Consider the following 10,357-nt stretch of genomic DNA (forward strand, 5'->3'; position numbering starts at 1 on the left):
CTCGCTTTAGTTAACGCATTCTTCCAACCCTCTCTCGATAGGTGGAATAACATCTTCACTTTTGCTCTCACAGGTGAAGATGTTGTCGAGCATGCTTTAGCTAAACATAATTATTTCCTTAACATAAATTAATTTACTTGCTTAATTCTTGCTATTTACCCAGGGAATTAGGAAAACATCATGGAGAAAATGGATTATAGATGAACGGAAATAGACAAAGAGATGACAATGGTAATGATCATAACATTTAATACTAAGATTAAGCGTTCGATACATGGTGTGAATGAAAGATTAAGAAGATGAATACAAGTGATGAAATTGAGATTAGAAACAAATACAGAAAAATGTCAACGTCTTGACACAGATTCCGAACGGAGGTTTTACTTACCGGCATGTGGTAGAAATGGAAAGGAGAGCTTCCCTCTCTTGTGGTAGAAATGACCTTCGCACAGAGCTTCGACAGCAGGGATTGGAAGGATTCTTTGCCCGGAGACTCACCTATCGACCTTGTCTCGTAATTATTTCGGATCTACTCTGGAAGTCACTCAAACCAGTCTCTTTCTCATAAATCAGTATATACACGTCTCTATGTATTCAAGTTTATCTTTCAGTGAATTTGCAGAAGCTATTTATAGGTGAAGCTTGGCTCTTTGACTTCGTGGTCCCCACTTTATGGTTATGGTAGTTCCTGAAATGACGAAGTGAATATTCATTCTGTTACGCAAAAAACCCGTGAAAAATACACAACTGAAAGTTGTACATTTGTCCAAATCCTCCGCAAATGCGTTGCTCTTTACATCTTCGATCGATCGTCGCATGTGGTGTTCTTTTTTAATTACCGTATGCGATTGAAATTGCGTTGATCGCTAAGTTCTTGATCGATTGTCGCATGCACCGTCATTGCGTTGATCATCTCTTCATTCCTGAATGATGGGTGCAATGCAATGTAGATGCGTTGTTTCTTTTATCTTTGGGCCATTAACGCATGCGGTGACTGATTTCCTCAAAACAGAAATTGAAACACTCTATTCTACCATCGCAATGGTGTTAATGGGTGTATTGACGACAATTTATAATTCTCGCATTTCTTAGTCAATTTCTATACTATCAACACAACTTTCCTTTCTTTTAGCCGCATTATCTAAATAAAACAGTATAAATAACTTGTATTTCTACAAGTTATCAGCATGTCCCGCAAACCCAGACTTTCCAGGTCATATCAAACACTTTAGCCGTGACAGCCTTTGTAAAGGGATCAACAATGTTGTGCTCCAACACGATCTTCGTGACTATCACATCACCATGATGCATAATCTCCCTGATCAAGTGGTATTTTTGCTCTATATGCTTGCCTCGACGATGACTCCGAGGCTCCTTTGAATTTACCACAGCCCCGCTGTTATCACAATAAAGAGTGATAGGCAAATCCATATTTGGAATAACTTCCAAATCTGCAAGGAATTTTCTCAGCCAAACAGTCTCCTTAGTTGCTTTACAAGCTAAAACGATTCCATGCCTGAAGGGTAACAACCCTTATTGGAATACTGCATCCTGTACCTGATCAACATTTGATCGATGTACGATGCCTGAGACAAGGTTAACCTCTTATTCTTACGATCTTGAATGATCTAGATCCCTAGAACATACTATGTCTGATCCAAAATTTTTATTTGGAACTGGGCAGCTAACCATTTCTTAATGTCAGTCAGATATCCTACATCATTCCCAATGAGTAGGATATCATTCACATACAGTACCAAGAAAGCTACTGAGCTGTTGATGATTTTTTTGTAGAAACAAGGCTCATCAACATTCTGATCAAAACTAAATGACTTGATTGCAATGTTAAATCTAGTGTTCCATGATCGAGGCGCTTGTTTCAGCCCATAAATGGACCTATTAAGCTTGTAAACTCTTTGCTCTTGATCTGAACTACGAACCCCTTTGGTTGAGTCATATAGATGGTCTCCTCAAGATTACCATTGAGAAAGGCAATCTTGATATCCATTTGCCATATCTCATAATCATAAAATGTGGCTATGAACAGGAGTATTCTGATAGACTTGAGCATGACAATAGGTGAGAAAGTTTCCTCATAGTCAACTCCCTCAACCTGGGTATAACCCTTTGCCACGAGCAGAGCCTTAAAGGTTTGCATCTTTCCATTTACACCTCTCTTTCTCTTATAGATCCACTTACACCCTATAGGTCTTACCCCATTAGGCAGATCGACAAGCTCCCAGACGTTATTGAAGTATATAGACTCCATTTCCTGGTTCATGGCCTTAACTCATTCATCCTTGTCAACATCCTTCATTGCTTTCTTAAAAGACAATGGATCCTCGACCTCATCATTGGAAATGACGTTTTGGGCTTCAATCAAACCCATGTAGCGATCCGGTGGGTTCAAAACCCTTCCACTACGTCGAGGCAGTCTCAACTCTCGAGCTTATTGACTAAATACACCGACATCATCAACTCTTGTTGATCTATCGGCCTGTTCAACAACTCTTGTTGAACCCTCAATAGTCTCAGTTTCACTAGAAATCTCACATAAAACAAGCTTACTTTGTGGCTTATGATCTTAGATATGTCTTTTTCTAAGAAGATAACATTTGTAGAAACAAACACTTTGTTTTCATTCGGATCATAGAAGTATCCACCCCTTGTTTCCTTGGGGTAGCCTACAAAGAGGCAAACTATCGAACGCGGTTCCAACTTATTTGGGTTAGTCACAAGTATATGTGCCGAATACCCCCAAATCTGGAAGTGACGTAAACTACCTTTATGGCCTCTCCACAGCTCAAAAGGTGTTTCAGAAACACTTTTCGAGGGAACATTGTTTAGGATATAGCATGCAGTCTCAACTGCAAAACCCCAGAACGAGTCTGAAGATGAGCATAACTCATTATAGACCGAACCATGTCCAACAAGGTTCTGTTTCTCCTTTCCGATACACCATTCTACTAAGGTGTACTTGGGGCCGAGAGTTAGGACGCAATCCTATGTTCTATCATATAGTTATGGAATTAGAAGTCCATATACTCCATCACGATCAGATCGTAGTGTTTTTATCTTATTACCTAACAAGTTTTCAACTTCAGCCTTATACTCCTTGAACTTGTCAAGGACTTCAGACTTACGTTGCATTAGGTAGAGATACCTGTACCTTGAATAATCATTTATGAAAGAGATGAAACATTCATATCCACCTCGAGCTCTAACACTCATTAGACCACAGAGGTCTGAATGTACAAGCTTCAAGGCTTCCTTGGCTTTGTAACCTTTTCTAGTAAAAGATCATTTGGTCATCTTGCCTTCGAGGCATGATTCACATACCGGCAAAGAGTTTTCTTCTAAACTCTTTTGAAATCCACTTTTCACCAACTGCTCAATCCTATTGAGGTTGATGTGACCTAACCTGAGATGCCAAAGATGGGCGTTTTCCTTAGGAGAAACCTTTGATTTTTTAGCTGATTTGCCGTACTGAACATTTCAGTATTAAACAAGGCTTTTATGACTAATGACCTTAGTATATATAAGTTACTTTCCATCGAACCAAAACTAATCTCCATTCCATTCTTGAAAATGAACACTTTATTCTCAGAAAAATAGATGGTATACCCTTGTTCAATGAGACAAAAAAACCAAGATTAAGTTCCTCTTAATATGAGGAACTACAAAAACATTATCCAGTAATAGATAACGTTTCTTGTCAACAAATAACTTCAGCCTACCTATAGCAACAGGTGAAATAACCTCACCAGTGCCAACTCGTAGAGTCATCTCTCCCTGTGGCAACATTTACTAGGAACTGAATCCTTGATAAGATGAGTTGACATGGTTGGTAGCACCCGAATCTAAGATCTAGGCAGAATCATCATTCCTTACCAAATATGTCTCCAATATCAATAAATCACATTTATTGTCTTTCCTCCTCTTTTGGAGAGTATCGGGATTTGTATCAAAACCTAAATAAACTCCAAGTTGTATTTCGGAGAACACTTTTCTTCCATGAACCTCAACAGAGTCAGCAACAATTGCTTCATCTTTCTGAAGTTTAACTTGGGAACTGACACTACTGGTTTTGTCATCCATCACTTTGTGCTCGAAAAGTAAGAACTGACGTTCAAACAATTCTTGCGACGAGTCCATGATCTCACATGCAATGACCATGTTCTCGACCCTTTTGGCCAAAGAATCAAGTATGCCAGCCAAAATGTGAAGTCGGGCCAATGAATTAGCCTTCATCCACAACTCATATGCATTGAAAACACTTCGCAGTGCATCAAGGGTCAGGACTTGAGGATATTCCTCAACCATGAAAGAGTCGAGGTTGTTTACCACAAAAAACATTTTACACGACTCTTTCCACTGTATGTAATCGGTCATATTAAAGGCATTAAATGGAAATACTAACGAGTTGCTGAAAACAAAAACATATTGACCTACGCTAGGTTTTAAGCAAATACCCGTAGAAAAGAAAAATAAAACACCCAATAAGGTTTAGCAAAACTAACATGAACCCCATGTGACATCTAGTTTTGTAATGACGCTTCAAAGGTTTAGGAAAAAAGCCGCCGAAGGAAGGTCAATTATCCCTCCTCTAAATTAAGAAGTTCTTAACCAGTCATTAATACCAGAACAACTCTTTCTCCTATAACGGCTAGCCATCATTGATTTGGTCAAGAGATCATTAACTTACTTAAAAACCTCCCGTAAGTGTGACCCACCATTTTAGGCTCTAGAGATCTACCCCGAGTAGCCAATTCGAAGGAAAAAAATCCAATTGGGGCAAAACCTAAAGCGACCCTATCCATTTCTGGAGTTCACCTTGATCTTGACCAACTGCATAAAACCCATCCGAAGAGGGACGCTCCTAGGGTGCCACGAGGGAGTATAGAATGATCTCACGGTGTGAACCAATAACAGAGACCGAAGGACGTGTTGACACACACCTTTCAACCAATGACAAAAACCGAAGGATGCTCCCATGGCACCACGAGGCCAAGCATGAATCTCATGTAGTGAACATACAGGGAGAAACGTGAGTGGAATCATTGACATATCAGATACATCTTCCTCCCACTGAGTATTTTATAACCTCGAGTTTAGTTTACTTAGAAAAAAATATGGCTAATGATTTTAGCTAAGTGACTTTTTAGGTTTGCCCAAGAGTAACTTATACCTTGGATAGTTGAAACAACTTTTGATCATCATCCATTAAACTCTTTAACGGAGTCTTTGACCAAATGTCGCATGCTTGTAGAAAATAATCTAATTCATATTTATAGGTAGATTCTCAAGTAGGGGTGTTCTGTTTCCGTCAGCTTAAGAACCCCAGCCTAGACAGAACCTGCCTTAGACAAAAGGTCTCTTACAGATAGATTTAAAACAATTTTAATCTTTTATGTCATTCAATTTAATCCTATTAAACCGATTTTAAAAGATTAATCTAGGTTACCAATCTCATTAGAACCATTGAACTTAGGTCTATCTCAATCCAATTTTAAAACCCTTTAAAAAAAAATATGAGTTCATCCTAAGTCCGCATGCAACTCTTTTTTATCGATTTTAGTTCTAATTTCCTTTATAACACTTATAAACGGAAACAACCAAAACCACAATGCAAAGTAGACACATGAAAGGCATTCATAACGATCATATACAGCTTAAGTGTCATGCTTAATGCATTGTTCATTCATTGCTATCTTTTTATATAACTCTATTACAAACAAGCAACGAACCAAGCAAAACATGCTTTCATACACCCTTAATACTATAATGCTTACAATAAAAGGATAATGCATGAATATGCTCACTGTATGCAAAATATAACTCTTATATTTCATGATGTATGTGATGGAACACGAGACATACGCAGTGGAATAAGGATCTAATTATACTCTAATTGCTTTTAATTAAAAGGAAAATAGCATGCAAATGAAGGAAAAAAATACTAAATTAAAAATTATCTTTAAAGCTCCCGAAACGCTTTTATTCGCCGAATTTCGATCCGAACTCTTCCGGACCACCACTAGAGCTGACCTACTATTCTCTGAACTCAGAATCGGGTTGTGGGACCTGATGGATGAAGAACCTGAGAGAGAGAAAGAGATGGAATTAGAAGATAGATTTTGGGTTGGGTATGGGTTTATATTTTTCAGCCCGATTTTGAAAACTATTTTGGCAAAAGTGGCAAAAGTTTTTAATCCAAATTGAAAAGCCCATATTTATAGAAAAAGGCCATGCAAAATTGCATGAAACAAATTCATAAAAACCCAACACCTAGAATCCATTATCTAAGTGGGCTTAATGTTTCCACTATAAGCCAACACCTAGCCCACTATTTTTTTAGTGGAACTATCCAACAAAAATTTGGATTTTCCCACTAACTTTAGTCAAAGGGCAAAATAGTCATTTTGTCAAAAGTCAAACTTTGACCTAGAAGTCAACATTTTGACTTTTTATGATTTTTTTCGTGTTGACTAATTTTGACCTCCCGAGTATGAATCCGCATTCATTTTCTCGAAATTCAAATCACATTTGAATATAAGATTGGTCAAAGTTTGACTTTTCAAAGTCAAAAATCAACTCTTGGACTTTTTACATCTTTGACCATTTCCATTATTTCTGAGCTTCCGAATATGAACGTATTCATATCCTTGATATTTAAATCATATTTAAATATTAAAGTTGTATCTCTAAACTGAAAAATGACTAAATATCACATATACTTGTCGGTTTCTCTCTCTTCACCTAATTCAAACAATTCAAATTATTCTATCATATTGTTCTAAGTTTATTCCATATGAGCTAGTAAGGGAACCTAATGGACCTATAGATCATGGGCTCCAACAATCCGAGATTAGTTGGTTAAAGCTCTTTTAGACGAAGCTAATCAACATTCGTTAACTAACGAGTTATTCCACTATAGTCCCGTAGTTTCACTCCCCTCACTATAGATATATTTGTGTTCATTTGATATAACCATGATTAGTAAGCTAATCCTTCACAGATTATTTGTAATCTCGGTTGGGTTATAAAAACCTTTTTACCCCCAAGACTACATCGTGTTCCTTAAGTTCCACTTATTCTCTAATGAGCAATTGGTTTAAGGTCCAACCTATAAACCCAACCTCTCTCGAGCCAAGGAGAGGGTGGGGCCCCTTGTTCAAGACCTAGATTAAGTATTAAAGGAAACAACCTATCTACTATCCCTATAACGGGTAAGAGTGAATTCCGCCTTGCACCCTATGTTCCCAGCTATCTACCTGATCTTGCCCCTGAAATAGGAGGCTTATTGGGCCAGCGATAATGAGCTGCCCTCACCTATGCAAATCTAAGGATAATTCCGAGTGAACAAGAATTCATAATTAGCTCAGGATTAAGATTAAGTTACCTAGGTCATCAATTAACGAAATAGTCAGTTTTATATATAAAACGACATTTAGAACGTAAAAAGTGACTATTTCATGGTTTAGTCTTATGCAAACTCATTGCATAGGATGCCCCCACTCACATATCTCTATATGAACGATTCAGGAACACATTGTTTGTACTAACTACAAAGTGGGCCGCATCCATAGTGTCCCCAGAACAAGGCGCCCAACCTTATCCCTATACTCTAGACCATTTTGACTATATATTTGAACTTGATCCACATTTATGTCACTACATAAAGTTCAAACTACATTAAATAGCCTTAGGACCTTAGTTTATTGGATTCAAGATTACAATTTCAATAACAATTTTATCGAAAAACAAAATAGAATATGTTTATTAATTTACAAACTACAAGTTTTAAGACATAAAATCCAACAAACTCCTACTTGGACTAAAAACTCCTAGTGGAATATCACAATGTTGAATTTAAGTGAGAAACATATGAGTACAATAAACATATGAATGCAATAAACTAGGGCATATACCCAAAAGTTCTCCCACTTATCATAGTTTACAAACTTTGTAGACCTAGAATCTGTAGGTGACCTTCAAACACTTTAGCCGTGAGGGCCTTTGTAAAAGGATCAACAATGTTTTGCTCAGAAGATATCTGGGTCACTACAACGTTTCCACGATGTACAATCTCCCAGATCAGATGGTATTTGCACTCAAAATGCTTGTCGCGCTTGTGGCTTCTTGGTTCTCTTGAATTTGCAATTGTTTCACGATTATCACAATATAGGGTGATAGACAGATGCATATTTGGAATGACTTCCAAATCTGTCAAAAATTTCCTCAACCGTACTACTTCCTTTGCTGCTTCACATGCAGCTACGTATTCAACTTCCATTGTGGAGTCTGCAATACAGTTTTGCTTCACAGTTCTCCACATTACTGCTCCTCTATTCAGAATGAACACTGATCCCGATGTAGATTTTCTTGCATCTTTATCGATTTGAAAATCAGAGTCAGTGTATCCAGTAAGGATCAAATCCTTAGTACCGTACACGAGCATGTAGTTCCTCGTTCTCCTAAGATACTTGAGGATATTCTTAAGGAAGTCCAATGATCATATCCAGGATTGGACTGATACCTATTGACTATCCCTATTACATAGCATATGTCAGGTCTAGTATATAACATACATCAGGCTCCCTACTGCGGAAGCATAGGGAATGCGTCTCATATCATCAACCTCTTGAGGCGTCTTAGGACATTGATCCTTTGACAAATGAATTCCATATCTGTAAGGTAACAGACCTCTTTTGGAATTCTGCATCTTATACCTAGACAATATTTTGTCTATATAAGTTGCTTGAGACATGGCTAGTGTTTTGTTCTTGTGGTTCCAAATAATCTGAATCCCGAGAACATCCTGCGTATTTCCTAAATCTTTCATTTGGAAATGCGTTGCTAGCCATTTCTTGATGTCAGTTAGGTAGCCTACTTCATTCCCAATGAGTAGAATATCGTCAACATATAAAACTAAGAATGCTATAGTAGAATTGACGATCTTCTTGTAAACACAAGGCTCGCTAACATTCTGTACAAAGCCAAAAGATTTGATCGCAGTATCAAATCTTATATTCCAAGATCTAGAAGCTTGTTTCAACCCATAAATGGATTTTTAAAGCTTACAAACCTTTTGTTCTTGACCCTGTGCAATAAACCCCTCTGGTTAAGCCATATAGATACTCTCTTCAAGATCGCCGTTTAGAAAGGCTGTCTTGATATCCATCTGCCAAATTTCATAGTCATAAAAGGTGGCAATGGATAAGAGTATTCTAATCGACTTAAGCATGGCAACAGGAGAGAAAGTTTCTTTATAGTTCACTCCTTCTCTCTAGGTATAACCCTTTGCCACAAGTCGAGTCTTAAAAGTCTGTACTTTACAGGCTTGGTCTCGTTTTCTCTTGTAGATCCACTTACAACCAATTAGTTTTACATCATTTGGTTGATCTACAAGTTTTCAGACAGAATTGAAGTACATAGACTCCATTTCGAGGTCCATGGCTTTGACCCACTGATCACGATCCACATCTTTCATCGCCTTTTTATAAGTCGATGGATCCTCTATGCCGTCATCAGGTATAACGACTTGTGTTTCTGTTAAACCCAAGTAATGGTCAGGCTGTTGAATAACCCTCCCACTACATTGAGGCATTTTCAACTTTTGAGAAAGATTTGACTGTCCAGATGTACTAGTTTTATCTACTACTTTAGTAGATGAACTAGTTCTGTCTGTAGTGTCTTTGGAAATTTCAGTCAATACTAGTCTACTGTGAGGTTGATGACTTCTTATGTGGTATTCCTCTAAGAATGTGGCATTTGTCGATACAAATACCTTATTCTCTTGAGGATTGTAAAATAGACCACCTTTTGTTTCTTTTGGATAACCTACAAATAGGCATAGTTTTGAACGACGTTCCAATTTTTTAGGATTTTGCACCAACACGTGTGCCGGGCATCCCCAAATCCTAAAGTGACGTAAACTGCCTTTACGCCCTTTTCATAGCTCATAAGGTGTTTCTGAAACACTTTTAGAGGGACATTATTCAAAATATAGACAGCAGTCTCTAATGCATGTTTCCAAAAGGAATCATGTAACTTAGCAAAGCTCATCATTGAGCGAACTATGTCCAACAAGGTTCTGTTTCTTCTTTCAGATACACCGTTCTGCTGAGGCATATTAGGTGCACAGAGTTGTGACTTGATTCCGTGTTCTATCATATAGTCTTGGAATCTTAAGTCCATGTACTCTCCACCTTGATCTGATCGTAGTGTCTTAATTGTTTTACCTAACTGTTTCTCAACCTCAGCCTTATATTCTTTGAACTTTTCAAAAGAATCAGACTTGTGATGCATTAGGTAAATATGACCATACTTTGAATAATCATCAATAAAACTGATG

This window comes from Benincasa hispida, chromosome 1 (genome assembly GCF_009727055.1).
Source record: "Benincasa hispida cultivar B227 chromosome 1, ASM972705v1, whole genome shotgun sequence".
NCBI classification, from domain to species: domain Eukaryota; kingdom Viridiplantae; phylum Streptophyta; class Magnoliopsida; order Cucurbitales; family Cucurbitaceae; genus Benincasa; species Benincasa hispida.